Genomic DNA, 20,866 nt, shown 5'->3' on the forward strand with positions numbered 1-20,866 from the left:
AGAGAAGGGAGATAAGACAAAAGATCTCGTCCGTCTCGATGAAGGGACGACGATCGACTCTTGTCAATCTGGCTCAAATGCCGATGATAATTGTTGGGTACTCAAGCCTGGGTCCACTTTGTCAAGCCCGTGGGAAACTTCTCATAAGGCATGCACATACACTTTAGTCTTCTTTTAGTAGTTTGCATGGCAAATTGCTTTTATATTGTAATGCTTTTCACAAAACACACATAATACAATATAGCGTTGTTTTCAACTGTGTCGACCTCTCTCTTTCTCTCATTTCCTGCCATGCACGCTTCTCTGCACCACATGGTTCCTTGCCTTCACCCACCATAGCCGACATCTCCAACAATAATCAGAACCTGAAGCTTGATCTAATCAGCCATGTTCTTCATATTTCAGTCACGATGACCAACACTATAAATCTACTCAAGCGAAAGAAAAAAAAAAGATGAAATGAATGATTTTGGCAATTTGTTTTATTTTCTCTCGGCGTTATGTCTTCTATGCTCTTGCTTGGCGGTCAAGGGGGGTGCCATGGGAGAGCTAACTTCTTGGTGGCAACCCCAAGTCATCTTAAGTTCATCTTTGGTGCTAATGGTCTCAAAGTGACGCCCTTTATCAGTAGATGACAGAAGTATAGGGTGGTTACGGTGTTATTTTTGGTAGATGTCATAGTTCGGATGGAGCATGGCTTCCTATGTATCTTTTTTGGCTTTTAATTCAATTATCACTCACTTTTTGTGAGTTTGGGAAAAAAATAGAGTGCTGGATTACTAGCATGCAAGATCGCATGAGATTATTTGTACAAAGACGAGTGTGTGCTTTATAGCGCTAAGTTGAAGCATCTGCTGATGCAGTGGGTGAGGTGTAAGCATCTTGACCTTCATTTAATGCTCATGTGCCTAGGGAGAGATAATCATGGGGCTCTAGAATAATGGAGCCCCGTGGGTGATGGCTGTGTGGTAATGGCACCATGTGTGTGTCATGGATATGTCTGGTCATCATGTCAGAGAGAGAGAGAGAGAGAGAGAGAGAGAGAGAGAAAGAGAGAGAGAGAGAGGGAGGGAGAGGGAGGATACCCCCATAGCACTCCATCATGGCTAGTGCAATCTCAAAAAGTTCCCCTTGAACTAGTCATAGAAACTCTGAGGTGATTCATATAGGGTTTGTGATGGCACATTGATGCATCATAGGAGGTTCAACATGATACATCTCTCTATGGTTCTCAAGTTGGCCATTTAGTCACGCCTAGGTTCAATTCTAGAGTACTACATAAATCCTTAAATGGGTGTAAATTATGGTTCTTCTTCATGTGTCATTGTCGTTTACTTCATGGTTGACTCCATTCCTTGTGTTTAGGTCTTTATTATATCTCCCTAGCTCTTCTTCTTCTTCATTTCCTTCGTGTTCATGTACAAATGCGTGAATGATCATGATGGACCACCTTCCTATCGGAGTACAAAATAGAATCATGTTCATAGTTATTTTGATGCATGGTATGAAAATCTAAAGGAGATGCTCAATGCAAATTAGGGGGTCTTACTACTGGAGAGAGTTGTCCAATGTGATAGTGTCTATGCCAGATTACAAGATTTAGCAATGCAAAAGTGCATGCAAACAATTAAAAAAATGTGAAAAGACTTCATGCAAATGCATGGCTTGTGGTACTAGGGCTTTGGTAATCTTGGGATTAAGTCACACATACATGTCATTTATTTTGGAGAAAAATAATAGAAATATTTCTCCCTACAAGCTTCTCTTTAAAGCTAGAGTGCTTTGGTGCTACCCAACATGAGAGTCCCCCCTTATGATAGTTTTGGGCAATCTTGATGCAAAGCAATGGAATCCCACTTTAAGACTGCGGATGGCTTGAGTCCTCGAGGCAATTGGCTTTGGGAAGGGGGATTTTTGGATTTTCAACGTGAAAAAGGAGCTCTAAGACCAGGGCCCTTTAAGCTTCAGTGTGGGAAATGGGGTTTTGCCTAAACACAACAAATTGATTATGAAGCAATCGATTGGTGTTCTTGGTTGTGCAGACGAGCAAGTTCTTAGAGCTTGATTGATGAAAACACTTTACAAAGCAAGTGGGAGATCTTTAAGGCATGTAATGTGCGAGTGGTTTCCACTCGACAAAGAAGATTCAAGTGGTGGCTATGCAGCTGGACAAAAGCGAGTATTGGTTGCAGGTGGTCGGTGAGCTTCCGAATCTTCTTCACAAGTGCATGATGAGAGAGCTGAAGGCTTCAAGTCTTCACAAGAAGCGTTAGTATATGAATAATCATGCTTCAAACTGAGCCAATGAAGATAGAAGCTTGATGAAGGTATGCAAAGAACAACCAAGAAGAGCTTGTGAGGGTGGTGGTTAAGAGCGATAAAAAAGATGAGTCGAAAACGAGCTTGCAAGGATTGTTGATGGAGGTTGAGAGCGAGAAGAAATCCGAGTGGCTTCCAAGTTCACCACGAGTAGGTGTGGACACATTTTGTGTAGCAGTGTCAACCGGCCTAGCCTTTAGCAAATTATCGTATTGATACAACCCTACATGGGTGTTATCCGTGTTGACTCGTGTTGTTTCGTTTACTCGCCTTTGTTTTGCATTTAAAATGTCCAACTTAGGAGCTTATCTTCTGGCTCTATGTCAACTTTGTCTTTTGTGCTTGTCATTCCCCATTTTTCCATAATATAGGGATTTTTCACAGCTAGATATATTACTCCCTCATTATCAAAGTATCGATCACCACTATAGTCCACGGACATTAGGTCCTTGAACTCACTAGGCCTCTCCTCTAACTTCATGCAGTGGCAATCCATACCATCTTTGTAAATTTTTGCACTTTGGTCATTTTCAAATTGGTATTTCACATGAAACAATTTCGTTTTGGGTGTTCGTTGAGATGCTCTCGCTCCCATGTTTGGTCCCTCTTTAAAACTCACTCTATTGAATCCCTCATCCATATAGGTGTAAGACCTCTCTAATGACGTATCAAACATACTTCATCTCTAAGGGAGCCAATGATCCTAGATTCACACTCTCTTCAATAGGAAATATTTCTCACTTGGTCTCTTGCGACAGGATTTCTACTAAGGTGAAATCTACTTGATTCCCAATCCATCAAGAAACAACCACTCTTGCAGAACCCTAACCTATTATCTCTTTCCTCGCTTCCAATACTTTGACTTGGGATCACCACAAGCTGCATCTCTATCCCTTGCAATCTGCACAACAAACACTCAATGGCTATGATTTTATAATCACTATGTTAATTAAGATTTTTGAATTAACAAAACAATTGTTTTTTTAATAGAAATCCTATTTTAGCTTGTAGAATCCTCAAATGATGTCCAAATTCATTTTTGAAAAGACCCCTATACTCCTTATGACTAGATCTAATTGAAGGTGCCGCAGGAAGGGTGTGCGAGTGCAAGTGCGAGAGCAGAAAGAGAGAGACCTGCTTTGGGTGGAGCGCACATCAATGTTATCCTGTTTTGCAGCTCCTTATTCTATTGTATTAAAGAATAAATGTATACATGGTTAAGTTAGTAGATGGTTAGTAGTAAGTGGGATGTCCGGCCAGTTGGCTTGAATCCCAACAAACTCCCACTTGAAGGGAACGCAACCCAAATGACTTGGTATGTACAACCATGAAGCAATCTAATAGCTTCAACCTATACCCATCAACTCACTGCAATGTGTAAACCGCTCCAAAGCTAAGCCTTTCGTCAGTGTGTACCTCGACCAAATCAATGAGCTTTTTGGCCAAGAAATCTCTCAGAGATGATACCTGACTTCAATGTGTTTCGATTTGGAGTGAAACACGGGATTTCTTGCCAATGCAAGAGCATTCTGACTATCACAAAATATCAATGGAGTCTCATCAATGCCAAGATTTGTGACCAAGCGAGATAACCATACAGCCTCTTTACTTGCATCCGACAATGCAACGTACTCTGCTTCCGTAGTGGAAGACGACGTACAATCTTGAAGACATGACCTCCAAGATACTACTGCTCCAACAAATATGAAGACATAGCCAGATATCGATCTCCTATTGTCGATACAATCCGCATAGCCTGCATTCGCATAACCCACGATGGATGCATCACTATTCTCAAAGCGTAAACACCTACCGACTGTACCTTTGAGGTACCTAAGAATGTGCTTCACTGCTTTCCAATGCTTGCTACCAGGATTTGCCATATATCGGCTCACTACTCCCACTGCAAAAGCAATGTCTGGTCTTGTGGCCACCATAGCATACATGAGACTGCCCACTTCCGAAGAATATGGTACCTCAGCCATTTCAGCTCGCTCAGCATCAGATTTGGGTGCATCTTCCTTGCTGAGTTTCAAGAATGCCTGCATTGGGGTACTCAATGCTTTCCCCCCCTGCATATTGAAACACTGCAAAACTTTCTCAATGTATGTTTCCTGAGATAACTCAAGAATATGACGTTTGTGATCTCTTCTGATTCGCATGCCAAGAAAGTGTGTAGCATCCCCCAAATCTTTCATTGCAAAATTATTACTAAGTGTTTTCTTCAAGTTGGCAATTTTTGCAATAGATTTCCCAGCGATAAGCATGTCATCAACATACAAAACTAGAATGATCATCGAGCCATCATCTAGCTTTCGTGTGTACAAGTAGTGATCCTCTTCGCTCCTTTTATATCCTTGAGACCTCATACATGCATTAAATTTATGATACCACTGCCTTGAACCCTGCTTTAAGCCATAAAGTGCCTTTTTGAGCTTACATACTAGCTCCTCACGAGATGCATTCTCTTGAATAAACCCTTCAGGCTGCTGCATGTAAACATTCTCATCGAGATCCCCATGAAGAAATGCTATCTTCACATCCATTTGGACAAGTTCCATGTCCTCAATCGCTACAAGACCAAGTACGGTTCTAAGCGTTGTCATCTTGACCACAGGCGAGAAGATTTCATCAAAATCGACTCCCTTTTGCTGTTTGAACCCTTTGGCTACAAGTCTAGCCTTGTACTTTGGATTTGGATCACCTGAGGTAAATTTATTCTTGTAAACCCATTTGCAAGGTAAATCTTTCACATCATTTGGCAGTTCTACCAAGTCCCAAGTGTCATTAGCCAGAATCGAGTTATACTCAGATTGCATAGCCGACTCCCACTTCACCACACATCATCCGCCATCATGGCTTCTTGATAGCAGCTTGGCTCACCGCAATCGATCAACATGATGTAATCAAGACCTGGCTCGAAACGCGTAGGTAGACGAGAGACTCTAGTAGACCGTCTCACTCCTTGACCATTGCTATCCGCTCCCTCTGGAGCATTGATAGTGGAAGGTACATCACTAGCCCGCTGAGTTGATTTCACTGTCTCCAAGGCAACATCCTCAAAAGTGACTCTCAAAATCTCTATTTCCTTGATAGGTTGTTTATGCATCTTTGACTCATTGAAGATCACATCTAAACTACGGATGACTCGACGAGATTCGAGTGCCAGAGACGATATCCTATCTCTCCATCTGCACATATCCAATGAAAATACATTTGTGTGACTTTGGCTCTAACTTCTGTTTAGGCACATGAGCATAAGCTTCAAAACGAGAAACACGTAGATGGTCATAGTAGGACTTACGTTTAGACCATAACTCTTCTGGAATCTCATAATTCAATGGCGTACTAGGCGAACAATTTATAATGTGCACTGCAGTCAAGACGGCTTCTACCCAAAAGCTTTGTGTGAGATTTGCTCTAGAAAGCATGGCTGTGACTCTTTCTTGAATCGTACGGATCCATGCGCTCAGCAACTCCATTCTGAGCTACTATGTATGGTGCAGTAAACTGCCTTTTAATCCCCCTTTTATCACAGAAATTGTCAAACTCCTTGGAGACATACTCTCCACCATTGTCAGTCCGCAACCTCTTGAGTTTCTTGCCAGACTGATTCTCAATGAGTGCTAAAAAATTTTGGAACACATGAAGAACTTGATCCTTATGTTTCAAAGGATATGAACACACCTTTCAAGTAGAGTCATCTATGAATGTCACAAAATAGCTGCCCCCCTCCCCCCCCCCCCCCCCCCCCCCTAGAGATTTGGTTGACATAGGACCACAAACATCACTATGCACTAAATCTAGAGGTGCAACTCGCTTTTGACCCAATGGTAAGTGCACAGACCTAGTCTGTTTGCCATAGATATAGTGCTCACAAACAGGAAAGTCAACATAAGACAAGACAGGTAAGTAGCCAAAGCAAGTCAGAGTTCTCATTCCTTTTTGGCTAATATGACCTAGCCGGCAATGCCACAACTCAGTAGACGGTAGCTCGGCTATAGATATGGAATCATGACCAACTCTGACACATGCATGGAATGCAAGGCACCATGCTTCTGACTTCTGAGTACAACAAAATTACCTTTGTGTACTATCCACGAACCATTGCCAAATGTGGTGTTGTAGCCCAAATCATCAAGCTGACCAATAGAAATCAATCTTTTTTTAGTCAACTTGGGCACATGTTTGACATTACATAATGTAAAGTGCCTGCCATTCCTTAAATGCAATTTGACGTTTCGACACCCTCAATGTCTAGTTCATAAGCATCACCAAGTCTCACTTTGCCACCCCGGGGGATTCACTCCATATATAAAATGGGACGCCACGTGCGAGCGGACAACTTTGATAAAACCCCTATATACGACTCATATTAGGGAATATGACCCCCCTTCTACGCTTATACGAAAATCAATGCAAAAAATTATCATACCCCTACCTTACATATAAAATTTAGGTCTCACATGATCTAATTGAGTAAAACTAGTCAAAGAGTGTGTAGCATAGTGACTGGCAACGTACTAAGGAACCACTTATGTTGATAACTAGATGTACTCTCAATGTGTCTTAGTTTGACTTTCAAACTATGTACCCGTTCAGCTTGCACTCTAGCTACTCATCCAATTCTGCTCCATCTAAATTACTCAAAAAACATGGTCATATAGTTGTGCTAGGTTCTTTGTGTAAATTTGCATTTATAACTCTTTATAGGTTTCATCCCTCAATAAATAAACTATAATCACAAAACGATCAATTAATACAAAGCAGTGTTAGTTCTTGCATGGATCTTTGTAGCTATTGACTTAAAAGTTCAAGGGCAGACTCTTTTGGGAAGCAATGATTTTGAAACACAAAAACTTCCTCTTAGTTTTTCCTTTTCTCACTCTCCCCCGTAACCAATAACTATGATACCCCCTCCCTTATTTTTAAGCTTAGGAGATAAATTATTGTGGGGGTCTGCCCCTAACTTACACGCTGATAACTAGATGTACTCTCAATGTGTTTTAGTTTGACTTTCAAACTATGTACCCGTTCAGCTTGCACTCTAGCTACTCATCCAATTCTGCTCCATCTAAATTACTCAAAAAACATGGTCATATAGTTGTGCTAGGTTCTTTGTGTAAATTTGCATTTATAACTCTTTATAGGTTTCATCCCTCAATAAATGAACTATAATCACAAAACGATCAATTAATACAAAGCAGTGTTAGTTCTTGCATGGATCTTTGTAGCTATTGACTTAAAAGTTCAAGGGCAGACTCTTTTGGGAAGCAATGATTTTGAAACACAAAAACTTCCTCTTAGTTTTTCCTTTTCTCACTCTCCCCCGTAACCAATAACTATGATACCCCCTCCCTTATTTTTAAGCTTAGGAGATAAATTATTGTGGGGGTCTGCCCCTAACTTATACGCTTATGTAACTTGTAAAAAAGCCCCCCTCCCTTGCACTTACGTGGTGCGATACGTTTTCCATGGTGAATCCCCCGGGTTTGCCACAAGAGTGAGAATAAGTAGAGAACCACTCTCTATGTGGTGTCACATGGAAACTCGCACCAAAATCTACTGTCCAATTCTGTGCATACTGCACATCTTCTGTAACAAGAGCCTCGACAGGTAGATCTGCTGTGAAGACCAATACATCACAGGTAAGTGGCATAACAACCGTTGGAAGAGTCTCTACAATAGGATCATTCGAAGACTCTAGCACATTGATCTCCTCTAACTTTGCTTTGCCCTTGTTTGAATCATCAGACTAAGAAGTTTCACTGGATTGTTTATCCTTCTTGCTTTGCTGCCATTTCCTGCAATCCTTCTTCACATGCCCTTTTTTATGGCAGTGATAGCACTTGACATTACGCATAGAATTCCGAGACTTACTTCGTGAGCCCCCACGTTCCTTGCTTTTGGCATGACTTTGAGTGCGACCCCTTTGTCTATCACTAGCAACATACGCATCACCATCCTTCTTGCCTTCGAGAGATTTCCTGCGAATCTCCTCGGTAAACAGACTCCCAAGGACGTCATTGTACACTAGATCGATACCAGGTGCTGAGTTGCTAATCGTAGTACAGAACGTATCCCAAGACGAGGGTAAACTGCATAGCAAGAAGATACATTTGATTTCCTCATTCAAGGCAAAACCCTGAGTGGTCAACTGAGTGAAAATGATATTGAACTCATTAATGTGAATAGAAATAGTGCCCTCTTCCTTCATACGAAGGTCAAACAACTTCTTCATCAAGAAAACCTTATTAGTGGCACTTTTGTTCTCATAACTGGAACACAACTTATCCCATACATCTCTAGCAGTTCTTTCTCCAACTATAGTAAAGTACACAGATTCGCCCAAATGCAAACGGAGGGTAGATTTGGCCTTAGCATCAAGTTTCTCCCACTCAACATCTGTATACTCGTCCTCTGGGCGCTCCATGATAGGATCCAGCTGGCCTTTTTGTATAAGAACATCTTGAATCTTCTCTTTCCAGATAGCAAAATTCATCCCATCAAATTTTTGGATATTGTAAATATCCTTTTCACCACTAAATGACATGGCTGCATACTAAAGATAATATGGCGATAAACATTGGTAATTCTGGGAAAAATTCAACAGAGTTTTTCCAAAAACACTGACAGAATCTCAATCCAAAACTATCACAAAGAAATCAGTAACGCATCAAAAGTAATGCTCTCAAAGCATAAGACAGGCTCATCAACCACTAACTGTGCATAAAAAGTCAAAAGCTGACCCAAGACTACCAACACAGCATCAAATGCACCTAGCCCTCTCTATACATGTCCTATGGCGAGGCCACAAAAAAGGGGTACTCCAGCAACCTGTATCACCAAAAGGATCTCAACATTCAAGAATCCCCCAGCTCGAGAAAACCTCACGCTATCGACCCTCACAAAAGGTTATGCAGACAAGAAACCAACCCAGTCTCAGAAAGGGCCTCCGAACCAAGTCTCAGAAACGGTCAGGACTTCCAGAAACAAGCCAAATCGGCTCCACAAAAGGTACACATGGTAGTTTCCGCAACTCAACGTACATCCACTGTCAACAATACTGCAAGGTACAGTGTACACGCTCAAACAGGTGCCAAAACAAGATGTGCAAGCAGTAAAAAAATCCCTGTGGGGAGTAAAACCGCTCTCAAAAGAGCTCAAGCACTATCAAAAGTGCCAAAACAATGCATATATGCATCAAATACTTCCACTGAAATCTGTGCTGACGCTAAACACTGCAACCTGTAAGAAACCTGGATGTTCTGTATATATGCAAGAACCTGTGAAAAGATGGATGCGTGAAAAACCCGAGACAATGTCGATGCCAAAAAGTGCTCCTAATCATCCCATAAACACCATCTCAATAGCACATAATAGCCATAAAGCGGCTATATACCATCCCAAAATAGTCTCTGAACAACCTGCACCTGTGTCCTGTACCTATAGCAAAAGTGGAGTTAAAAAATACAACTCCTGAAGCGTAGCTCGGATGAAGCTTTCGATTGCAGGAACAGCTTCGAAAGGGGGGTAAAACTCTGGGACACCTGATGGAGATGCTCTCGGAACGCTGAATTTACCGATGCCAAATCGGAAACATGTTTGCACTTTTAAAAGTGCGCGCGCGCGGACGCGAAAACGGCAAGCACAAACCCCGCCCTGATACCAGTTGAAGGTGCCGCGAGAAGCGTGTGCGAGTGCAAGTGTGAGAGAAGAAAGAGAGAGAGACCTACTTTGGGTGGAGCGCACATCAACGTTATCCTGTTGTTGCAGCTCCTTATTCTGTTGTATTAAAGAATAAGTGTATACATGGTTAAGTTAGTAGATGGTTAGTAGTAAGTGGGATGTCCGGCCAATTGGCCTAAATCCCAACACTAACTATAATATAATTTTAGTTTCAATCTGTGAACAGAGGGACATGGATCATGATCCATGAACATCAATGGTAGAATGTGACAAGACTTTGTACACATCTTACCCTTGGTACCCTTACACCAGATATATGCTTTTTTTAATTAGGTTAGATGAAATTCAAACCCTAGGTCTAACTTGCGGTTTTTTCCCTTGAAGTGTTTTTGCCCCTTGTAGACTTCTTTTTGGATTATTTCTACAAACTTGCTTTGGGAGATTGTTTTTAATGGTCTCTACTATAGACTAGAGTAGTCTCTAACAAATTTCTCATATGGGGGACATGGATCGTAATCCATGTTTCTTAGATGGGGGACATGGATCATGATCCATGTTCCAACACTTCTGGACTTGAAATTTGAAACCACACAAAGTTGAGATGATGATTGATACTAGGGAGAAATTGGAGCAAGAAACCATGTATCAACTCATTGTGAAAGACAATGTTGGAACTAGTGTTCAAAAAACAAGTCAACTTGAGACACTTCACGTTCCACCTCATACAATTTAGAAGACAAAACAAAAGAAGGCCCTAGATAAGAGGAAGCAATGATCAATGGCAAAAGGGATCATGTATGGGAAGCCCAAGAACCAAGGTGTTACACAATATAAGTTTCAGAGAAGCCTAGGATCGATTGCAAAATTTGGAAGGAAAGTGGATGGATTTAGAGTACCAATCCTTGTGGATATCAGTCATTTTCAAAGGCATATTTGGAATTTTGGAGTACGCCAAAATTCAAAGAAAGGGTAGGAGGAATATAGAGGGTGGGGTATTTCCTTGTGTCAAACAAGTTATATAGAGACATTGCTATGTAAGTTTGGACTTGAGAATTACAAACATATTGCCACTCCCATGGAAACAAGTTTGAAATTGAGTGTGGATGATGTGGGTGATCCTGTCAATGTTACTCTTTACCAAACTAATGTTCGATGCCTTATTTATGTATGCAATACGAGGCCGGATAATTAGTTTGTAGTCGCACATGTCAGTAAATTTATGCATAGCTCAGGGTCTAAGCATTGGCACGTTGTCAAGTGGATCTTTCACTACTTGAGTGGAACTTTACATCTTGGGTTGTTTTTTCCCGCGGGGGGGGGGGGGGGGGGGGGGGGGGGTCGTCATTGTCACTAGATTTACATGCTTTTTAAAACTCAAATTGGGCTGGTTGTTTTGACATGGGAGTGTCCATAAGTGGTTTTTGTTTCATGCTTAGCAGTTCATGCATATCATGGTTGAGCAAGAAGCAACCTATTGTGGCCACTTTGATTTGTGAGGCTGAGTACAAGGCATTCTTCATAGCTACAATTGAGTGTGTATGGCTCAGATGACTTATGGACGATCTGGGTGTTGCATAGGACACTGCCAACATCATCTACATTGATAGTCAGAGTGCATTGGAAATTTCAAGGAACCCTTTTTTTCATGATTGCACAAAGCACATTGAGGTGCATCACCACTATGTCAAGGAGAGTCTCTCAGCATGAGATATCATCTTGGCTTATGTGCCAACACAACACAACCTCACATATCTTTTCATGAAGGCATTTTCTCGTGAGAAATTTGAAGCTTTCCATAATGATTTGGGCTTACTCCCCTTTGTGGACAAATCATGTCCTCAAATCATGGCACTTCCCTATAGTCTATGTACCAGTTCTCGTTCACAGCATCACTCCCAGGGGGATTTGTTACCATATACATGTGTACTGATGTGTGTGAACACACTTAGGACCGCCGGGGCATTTTTTCCCTCACTAGGAGGTCATCAATGGAAGTTTGAGGTCTCGAGTTTGCCATGTAAGAAATGGGATAGAGATAAAATATTTTTCCTTTTTGAAAAGATGAACAAGAAATTTTAAAATCCAAAATTGAAGGAAAAACTTTATATTTTTGCTAGGTGCACGGGATGTCACTTTTGGGGACTCCACATGTCGTGTTGTTTTTCAAATCTCTTGGGAATGTGTCCCTTTCCCAAAAATTCTCTCCCCAATGCACTGTTTTTCTCTTTGGTAAAAAACTCAAATTTCGTTTGCTCATTTTGTCCTTTCTCTGCACCATATCCAACTCATCATCTTCCCGACATCATCTCCATGAATCCTATTAAAAGAGATATCTCTCATCTCTATGTCGAGATGGAAGATGAATATTCCCCTCTCCAAAAAAGAAATAGGCTATGTGAAACTCCTCCTTTTGCCATAGAAGCATTGAGATTAGAACAAAAGAAGAAAATTGATCTACGAACAAATGGTAGATTGTATCCTATGTACCCCATCACCAAATGAACCAACCATTCTACAATTGTTCTTCATTGATGAGATTTTGTAGGAGATGCTATGAAAGAGCTATTAGACTATGCACAAAACGTTGTAGTAGAGAGAGACATTCTTAAGTTGGAAAACCATTTGCTACTACAATTGAAGGATTCGCTTAATCATCAGCTTCAAGAAATCAAGGAGAAGGTAAAGAACCTCCAATAATTGTTGATTAATTTGAGAAGAAAGAGGATAGAGTTCAGGCTTAGACAAAGACATTTAAGGAATATAGAGAGTCTTGAGCGAGGAGGTGGAGGTTGCAATAGAAGAATCAAAGCAGGGAGGTAAAATTGTTTTTCTCTTTCTCAAAATGATATTTGTTTTGCAAGTTGGTATCTTTGGTTACTATACTCTTTCTTTCTGTTTACCTCAGGTCCTTAGCTCAACCAAATGATTTACAAGGAAACATGAGAGGTGTATCACAATCATTTTGTGAAGTGATTCCACCTATTGTTGCTGGCAACCTATTGAATGAAAGAAGATTTAGCGTTGCTAGACAAAAATGCATCCATGGATTTTTCCATAGTTTTACTATGGACAAAGATGAAATCCAAGGCACTTTGGACAAAGTCAGAATCAGCAAAGCAGGTTACCAAAATCTATTCAAGCTCATCAATAGAAACCTGAAGCAGTAAAGAGTGAAGGGGTTCTTGCTTCCAAAGCCATCAATTGTTCAACATTTCAGGCTTAGAATTAATTCCAAGGTCATGGAGATGCTTGGAGAGACTTTCCACATCAATGGAATATATCCTAGTAAGAAGAAAGACCTCAAGTTTAACTCTCTCAATAATCTGTTCTTTGAATTGAGAACTTTGCAAAGGGCAATGATAAAATTCTATGATCTTTAACATACCGATGTGAATGGGCAAGCCATTTTTGTCATCAAATTAGATGAGAGTGAAATTGTGAAGGGTAGAAAGCTTGAGAGAGTATCAATAACCCTCATGAATAGAGCTCTTTATACCACAAAGGGGAAAAAAAGCTCAAATTTTTAGTGTGCAGCTAGAGACTTGAACATTTGGTGGTTGGGTGCTTTTGAGGTTGATAGTGAAGAATTCACAATGTGTTGAATTGAGTATTCCAGCACACTAGTATCCTTGCAATAATCAAAGCTCAACAGGATAGGGAGGAGCTAGATGTTGAGGGCTTTGGTAGACACAAGGTGGAATGGCACATGGAGAGGGGACCTAAAGACACTAGAGTGTATGTACAATGTATCAAGGGGTGCCAATTCCACAAGCCCGTATATCTACTACATGGGTGTAGCAAAGTCATTGAATCCGCATAGCTGGAACAAAGCCCATATAGACACCCTAAAGATCCAAACTTTCAAGGTGTTTTAGATATTCTCCGTTTAAATATCTACCTCTGCGCAGTGCATGCACTTTCCTTACTATGATAAAAGTCATTAGGGAAAGAATGAACCCTCCAACTTTAACAAAGAGTTGAACAAATGCAAGAAATCTATGACAAGTTCTTGGAGCTCAGAGCACTTCACACACTACATGGTAATACTTATGAATTTTGATTCTTCTAATTTTCTTCAATACTTGCATGAGTTGCTAAAGAATTAAAATTTTTTTTTGTGCATTAAATCTACAATCACACTCTTGTAAAGAAATGTGGAAGCTTTTCAATTTGGTCTATTCAAGTGCACAACGATCAAATCCATGAATCGTAAATTGTGTCAATTAAAAATTAACCTAGCTAATTGTGCACTACTATATATAGAGGTGTTCGTAGCCAAACAATATTTTTTCACAATTTTTTCTTGTCAACTCCATTCTTCTATTGCTTCACAAAGTCGATTTCAACCGGACCTTCTACTCATTTTTTGTACTCGAATCTTTGGATGCTCATTGTTAGGTGAAATTTTGTAATCTTAATGCTTTCTTTGTAAATTTTGCAACATAATTTTTTTTCCAACCCATGTCGTTGCTATGCAAAAATAGTGTAATTGAATGCATGTCCGACTACATTGATTTTGTGTAGCAATGATATAATAGCTTTTTTGAATTTTTTTGCAATTGTGCCTTGTCTATGCGAAAATAAAGTTTTGGGACATGGATCCAACAACCCTAATTTTGCATGGGGAAGACACAAGAGTTTATTTGAGATATTTTTGTAATTGTTTTATGGATGTGTCTTTCTAAAGAAAAAATAGTGTAGCCAGATGCCAATAGCGTAGGGACGACACAAAGGCTTTTGTATAAAATTTTTTTATGGTTTCCTCCTTGGGCAAAAATAGTGTATCCGGATGCATGCCCACTAGCTACACTATTTTCACATAGGGATGGCACAAAGGCTTTTGTATTAAAAAAAAATTGTCCTCCTTAAGTGAAAATGGAGAGCCACCCAAATACATAGTTTTTTACACCATCAATAAAATTTTGATTTTAAAATTCAAAAAATGGTGAATTTGACCCCACCAATGTGTCCGGAAGCCCAAAAACCGTAGTATTGACTCCTAAGTCACCTCTTTGGACACCCAAGAGAGGGAAAAATGTCAGAAAAAGCCTCAAAAAATTTAGTGTCCTCCTTGTGAAAATTTAGTGTATGTGGAGGCCCTAAATTCACACATGGAGGATGCAACATTTTTTGAGGCTTTTTTTGACGTTTTCCCTCTGGGTATCCAAAAGAGGTGACTTAGGAGCCAAACCTAGGGTTTTTGGGCCTTTCAGATGCATTGGAGGGTTGAAAATCACCATATTTTGAGTCACATTGTTAGTTTTTTTTAAATCATTCTTCTTACTTTTAGTACCTTACTTATAGAATTTCTAGGGTACTCTTATTTTGTGCATAAGAGATACCCTTTGCTAAAAACAATCTTTACCCTGAAAATAAACTTGGATAATATTCACCATCTTCTATATCTCTTTATGAAAGACGAGTATTCTTCTAAATTATATTTTAAATGTGAAGGTTCCGTAAAGGAAGCCCTCCTTGCAATGGCACAGAGCACTCTCTCTTTAAACGTTCCCTAATGTTTTTCCCTGTGCATTGTATATATGCCCATCGCTCTAGGGCTATCTTATATTTTCATTGCACACTAAGTAATACCACTCTCTGTTGTGTGCCTTAAGCTTCCTTCATCTTCTCCAAGCTGTGTGTGTTTACCTGCAACCCTATTTCCAACAGCTAAGAGGTGCCTAAAAAAAGAGACCTCAAACTTTCCCTATGTTTTTCCCTTGTGCATTGTATATATATGCCCATCGCTCTAGGGCTATCTTTTATTCCATTGCACACTAAGCAATACCACTCTTTGTTGTGTGCCTTGAGCTTCCTTCATCTTCTCCAAGCTGTGTGTGTTTACCTGCAACCCTATTTCCAACAGCTAAGAGGTGCCTAAAGGAATGACCAGTTTTCAAAATTTTTGAAGGCACTCAAACATCTAAAATATCTCTTCTCAAATTTCCATGAAAGTGACACGATGACATATCTCATTAGTACATGTAAGTCCTTGACTTATTGTCATTCCTCATCAAAATCCCCAACCCCACCATAATTGGTGATCAAGGTTGAAAACATGACATAAACATAAAGAGACTAGACCTAATCGCAACATGCTTTGCATCATCATAAGTAAACTCCCAAGTATAGGAGTATTATGTCCAATTGGATTACTTCTCGCTAATGTATGCTCATCATATACTCTAGCACTAGATTAGCACTTGTAAGCTATCCATCCCTCTAGATGATTGGCAATACTAAAATTGAGTTGTGTTCCCTAATTTTTTGTAGACAATCTTCCAAAAATGATTGGTAAATGTGGGTTTACTATTACTCACAAAATTTCTAGGTAATCCATATGATCTATACAGATTGTGAACAACCAACTTGGTTAAAGAGTGGACTTGATTGGAATAAACTTAAAAGTTTAGAAAATCTATCTACAAGCACCCATATCAAGACATCACCTCGTATGGTGGTTGGTAGACCCACAATAAATCCCATAGAGGTACTCCACTTGTGGTGTAGAAAGCTTCATAGGCTATCAAATGCATGAATCTGCATACCGGTCCATATATACTTTTTCTAAATAATAGGGCCCATGACACATAGTGTGCATGCATATAGAAAAAATTCATCGAACTTGCATTTTCATGACTATAGTTCCTAATACTTATGGCAGATGTTATGCTCATAGCATACATGGAATTAGAGGAGGGAATAAAATGTGTAAACGATCTAAAAAATAAACTAAATAATTCCCACTATAATTACTTGAAAGCCTTGCTAAATGGACCATAATAGAATGCAAAAATGAATCACATCTAGGTATAAATATGAAACATTTTCATTAATAGAACATAGCTTGACTGTATGCATAATAGATATGCAAAATTGCAGCCTAAAAAACCTTGAAAAAACCATCCCTTAATGTTGTTTGACAGTCTTGTAACGTTAACAAATCTTACGAGGTATCAGATAATTTTTTGTCATTGAAATTGTTCTTGATACTAATGCTCAAAATGGTCTAATAAATGGATTTGACCAGCACCTAGGGACTTTGTCGTGACACATAGCTGGAGAAACAAACGACATTGTTAGTCCCAAAGATAGAAATATGACATCCATCAAGTAACAGATGTACATGCGTGTGGAGATTACTAAAAACACTTTACGACATGAGTGAGAGGGACCCTCATAAACCTTGCTCCGACACTCATAAACCAAGCTCCATGAGTTCCTAGACCATGTTGCACACCTTGTGACTAACAACATGTGCCAAAAAAATCCTACCATGTAGGCCTATAATGGTTTCACTAGAAAGTGGCCCCTTGATTCTATCACAATGAACAATTAAGAGAGAAAGTAATAGGTTGCAGAAATGGTACCTGGTACACTAATTTCCAAAAATCCTTCGCTCATACATGAACTTGACATGTATTTGAAGTGCTAAGTGGATGAAAGCATTGTAGCATGTGCATACCACTTGTAAAACTCAATCAAATCATATTCATAATAGGTGAAAAGTATCGTATACTTACCCAGAGGTCAAGGGAAAATTTCAAGCCTCAAAGGTACATTACCAAATTCTAGTATTTCTTTGACCTACTAAACACTAAAGTAAAGATTAGTGAAGATAAACAAATATTTGACTGAGAACCCTTGGTGTTGCCTTGGCAATCTGAGCTCTTGGTTAGATTTTGAAAGGAAACTACTTAAACCATTAGGTTGCTAAGACAAGCAGAGGATATTGTGCTATCAATAGTGAATGTAAGTAGTTGGTAAAGTGAACTTAGATACCACCCCTTGGTAGTTGAGAACTTCTTTTCTTGAAAGCACAATTGTGAAGAGGCCAACCAATGACCATCAACACTTATGGAGTGATTTTTCATTAGTTGAGTAATACCCTTGAGTCATCAATGGTCAATCAGTGACCATCAACAATTATGGAGTGATTTGTCATTAGTTGAGTCATACCCCTAAAAGTACCACTCCTATAGACACAATCCATGCTATAGACTAAGCAAGATATCCTCTCAAGTTGGAATCTTATTCACAAATAGATCTTTGAAACAATCATATCTCCCATTGAAAGAAGAGAAAGATTCCTGAAATCAAAAGGCATTTAGTCATACTACGTATTCTTGGTTTTTGAAACAAGAGTTGTTTTCCTTGAGGATCTCTTAAAGAATCATGTTATCACATGTACTAGTTTCTTGAAATCATCCTATAGTGCATGCACCTTGTGCATGTAGCCAATGATATATAGTGATTATTGATGAACTGAGATGCAACAAAGATAAGCAAAGATACTAGCCTCAACTGCTATTGAGTAGAAGATCACATCTATGGGGAGCTCCTTGCCACTCATCTACTGCTATTTGGGTCAAAATGCAAAAGCACATGCTCATTGAGAGTGAATTTCAATCTAATTTTTCTATCCTTGCTTGAATTTGGCTCATAACCATGGATTTTGATTGATTTAGAGTTGTCGCATGTACCATGTAAACCCACTTTGTTTGGTTCATGCCAGAACCCAGTGAGAGACCATTTTGATACATTTCAAAGTCCCCCAAGTTTGCATGCTGATAGCATATCTCAAACATTGGAGAGTACTATGCCATAGTCGATTTGGTGATTACATATCATCTCATTGATTGTGATCAAGAATCATTGTAAAAAGCATGGGTATTGATTAAAGAATTCAAACATCATTCAAAAGTTCTACCGACTCATCCCCACTATTACCCTCAATAATGTATTTTTTTAACCATGATCTTGTAGATTGACAATCCACTATTGAAGTTGTTGCAAGAACATTTTGACCAAAGTTTGTTAAAAATCTTGGCATGGCCCAATCTTGCTTCGTTTTAATGTCCTTAAATAGATATGTTTGTACCAAAATTTGATTGCAACATTTCTTGCACAAGCCTTGCTTGATTGGTGTAAGAAATCGTGCTCTTGCTGAGTGATTTGTATGAACTTTGTTGCTTATTGTGATTTTTGACAAGCCTTGCTTGTGCCCTTGATGGCTTGAAATGCACAAGCATGGAAAAAACTTCCACGGAATTGTGCATGGCCTTTTCATGCCATAGCCACTCAATATGTTCTTGAAATTGTTAAATAAAATCAAAATCTACTGCATACCTCATTAATTACTCATGCTAGCATGTCTTCCTGGCTGCATGGCCTGTGAAATGTTTGAGCTTCCATGGTCCTCGAACCATCATCAATACCATCTTGAAAATGATGTTAATTTTTACGGTTGTGAAAATTTCCCCACAGCCATTGCTGACTCCAACATAGATAGCTTTTTACAAATTGATAGTGTCTATATATATTGATGAATCAAATCCATGCCTACACTTTTTTATCAACCATCTCCAATTTTGGATTGCCTTTGTGCAGCCACCCGATGGGATGGGTCCTTTGCCACTTTGGCAACCTTGGGTGCCCAAATTAGTCAAAATATTGTGAAAATAAAGGCAAGCTTAGTGATGGTAGAAAATGAGTGACGAAGAAAAGAGAAGAAAGAGTTGCACGACATGTTGTTGTGTCCAAATTTGCATGCTCCGGAGATGAAAAATGTCCCCCCTAGCCGGTGCAATGCTATGGAGCTATGTCTTGTGGAGTTTGGTGCAGGCCGCTCGGCACTCGAGCAAGGATTTTCCATGTTAAAGTGCCTACTCATGGATTTTTCCTCTCCTCGTATGCCTCATCCTCGATCTGTGTCTGTCCAAGTGGTCATGCCCATGTTGTGGCATCATAGCTAAAACACCTTCATGCAAGCTTGGTGAGAGAGAGAGAGAGAGAGAGAGAGAGAGAGAGAGAGAGAGAGAGAGAGAGAGAGAGAGAGAGAGAGAGAGAGAGAGAGAGAGAGAGAGAGAGAGAGAGAGAGAGAGAGAGAGAGGTTCCATCCAAGGCCACCAGCCCCCATTAGCTTTGATAACAACAAAAGGATTAGAGGACTACCACATGAGAGAGAGAGAGAGAGAGAGGGTCCATCCAAGGCCACCACCCCCCATTAGCTTTGATAACAACAAAAGGATTAGAGGACTACCACATGCTCTCTCTACCCGTCCTTGCCCCTATATAGACCTTTGTCCCTTTTTGAGGAACCCCTTGACCATACAAGCATAGATTAGGGCCTTGCCACCCCACAGTGCTCAAAAAAAACTTTTCTCCAAATTTTTGTGGCAAACCTACATATGTGAAACAACAGAGGTAAATTGACAAAATTTGAAGGTTTTTACATCAAATTACACTAATTTTCTCAAAATTTTGTATGTTTTCTCACCTTCAAATATAAAATTTAGAGGTAAATCTCAAAAGTTGTAGGTGGGATTGCACTAAACCTAGGTTTTTTTTAGCACAACCACCCCAGTCCTACCTTAGGCTTGTAATCACTAACCACTTTCTCTAGCATCATTAAGCTCTCTTGTAGCTTAATTTGGTGCCATTGTATACTTTCAAGTATATGAGTATATTAGTTCTAGTCTCATGTCCAATCTTGTCTTCACATTTCCATTTCATTTTCTATCTGCTTCATGTGCTAACTAAAGTTTGAACCTAGTTTCCCGTTGCTAGACCGCTTTTGATGTGTACAAAGTAGCGTGTATATGCATGGGTATACGTACAAAAAGATTTAAATACATGCATTGGGGATATTTTCAAAGTGGTTTCAAGTTTCAAAATTGATGCGAAGTGTACACATTGTAAATAGTCATTCTTGCACGCCGGCACTCGGCACATGTACATGCGTGGATAGGGTATCAAAGCCTTGGATGTGGTCCCAAGTGGCTTTTTTTGGCTCTAGAGAATGTTTTTGAGATTTTTAGGATGTAAATAATTCAAGAGACAAGTGTGGGCACTCTTA

This window comes from Adiantum capillus-veneris, chromosome 20, assembly GCF_014529385.1.
Source record: "Adiantum capillus-veneris isolate H3 chromosome 20, ASM1452938v2, whole genome shotgun sequence".
Lineage (NCBI taxonomy): Eukaryota > Viridiplantae > Streptophyta > Polypodiopsida > Polypodiales > Pteridaceae > Adiantum > Adiantum capillus-veneris.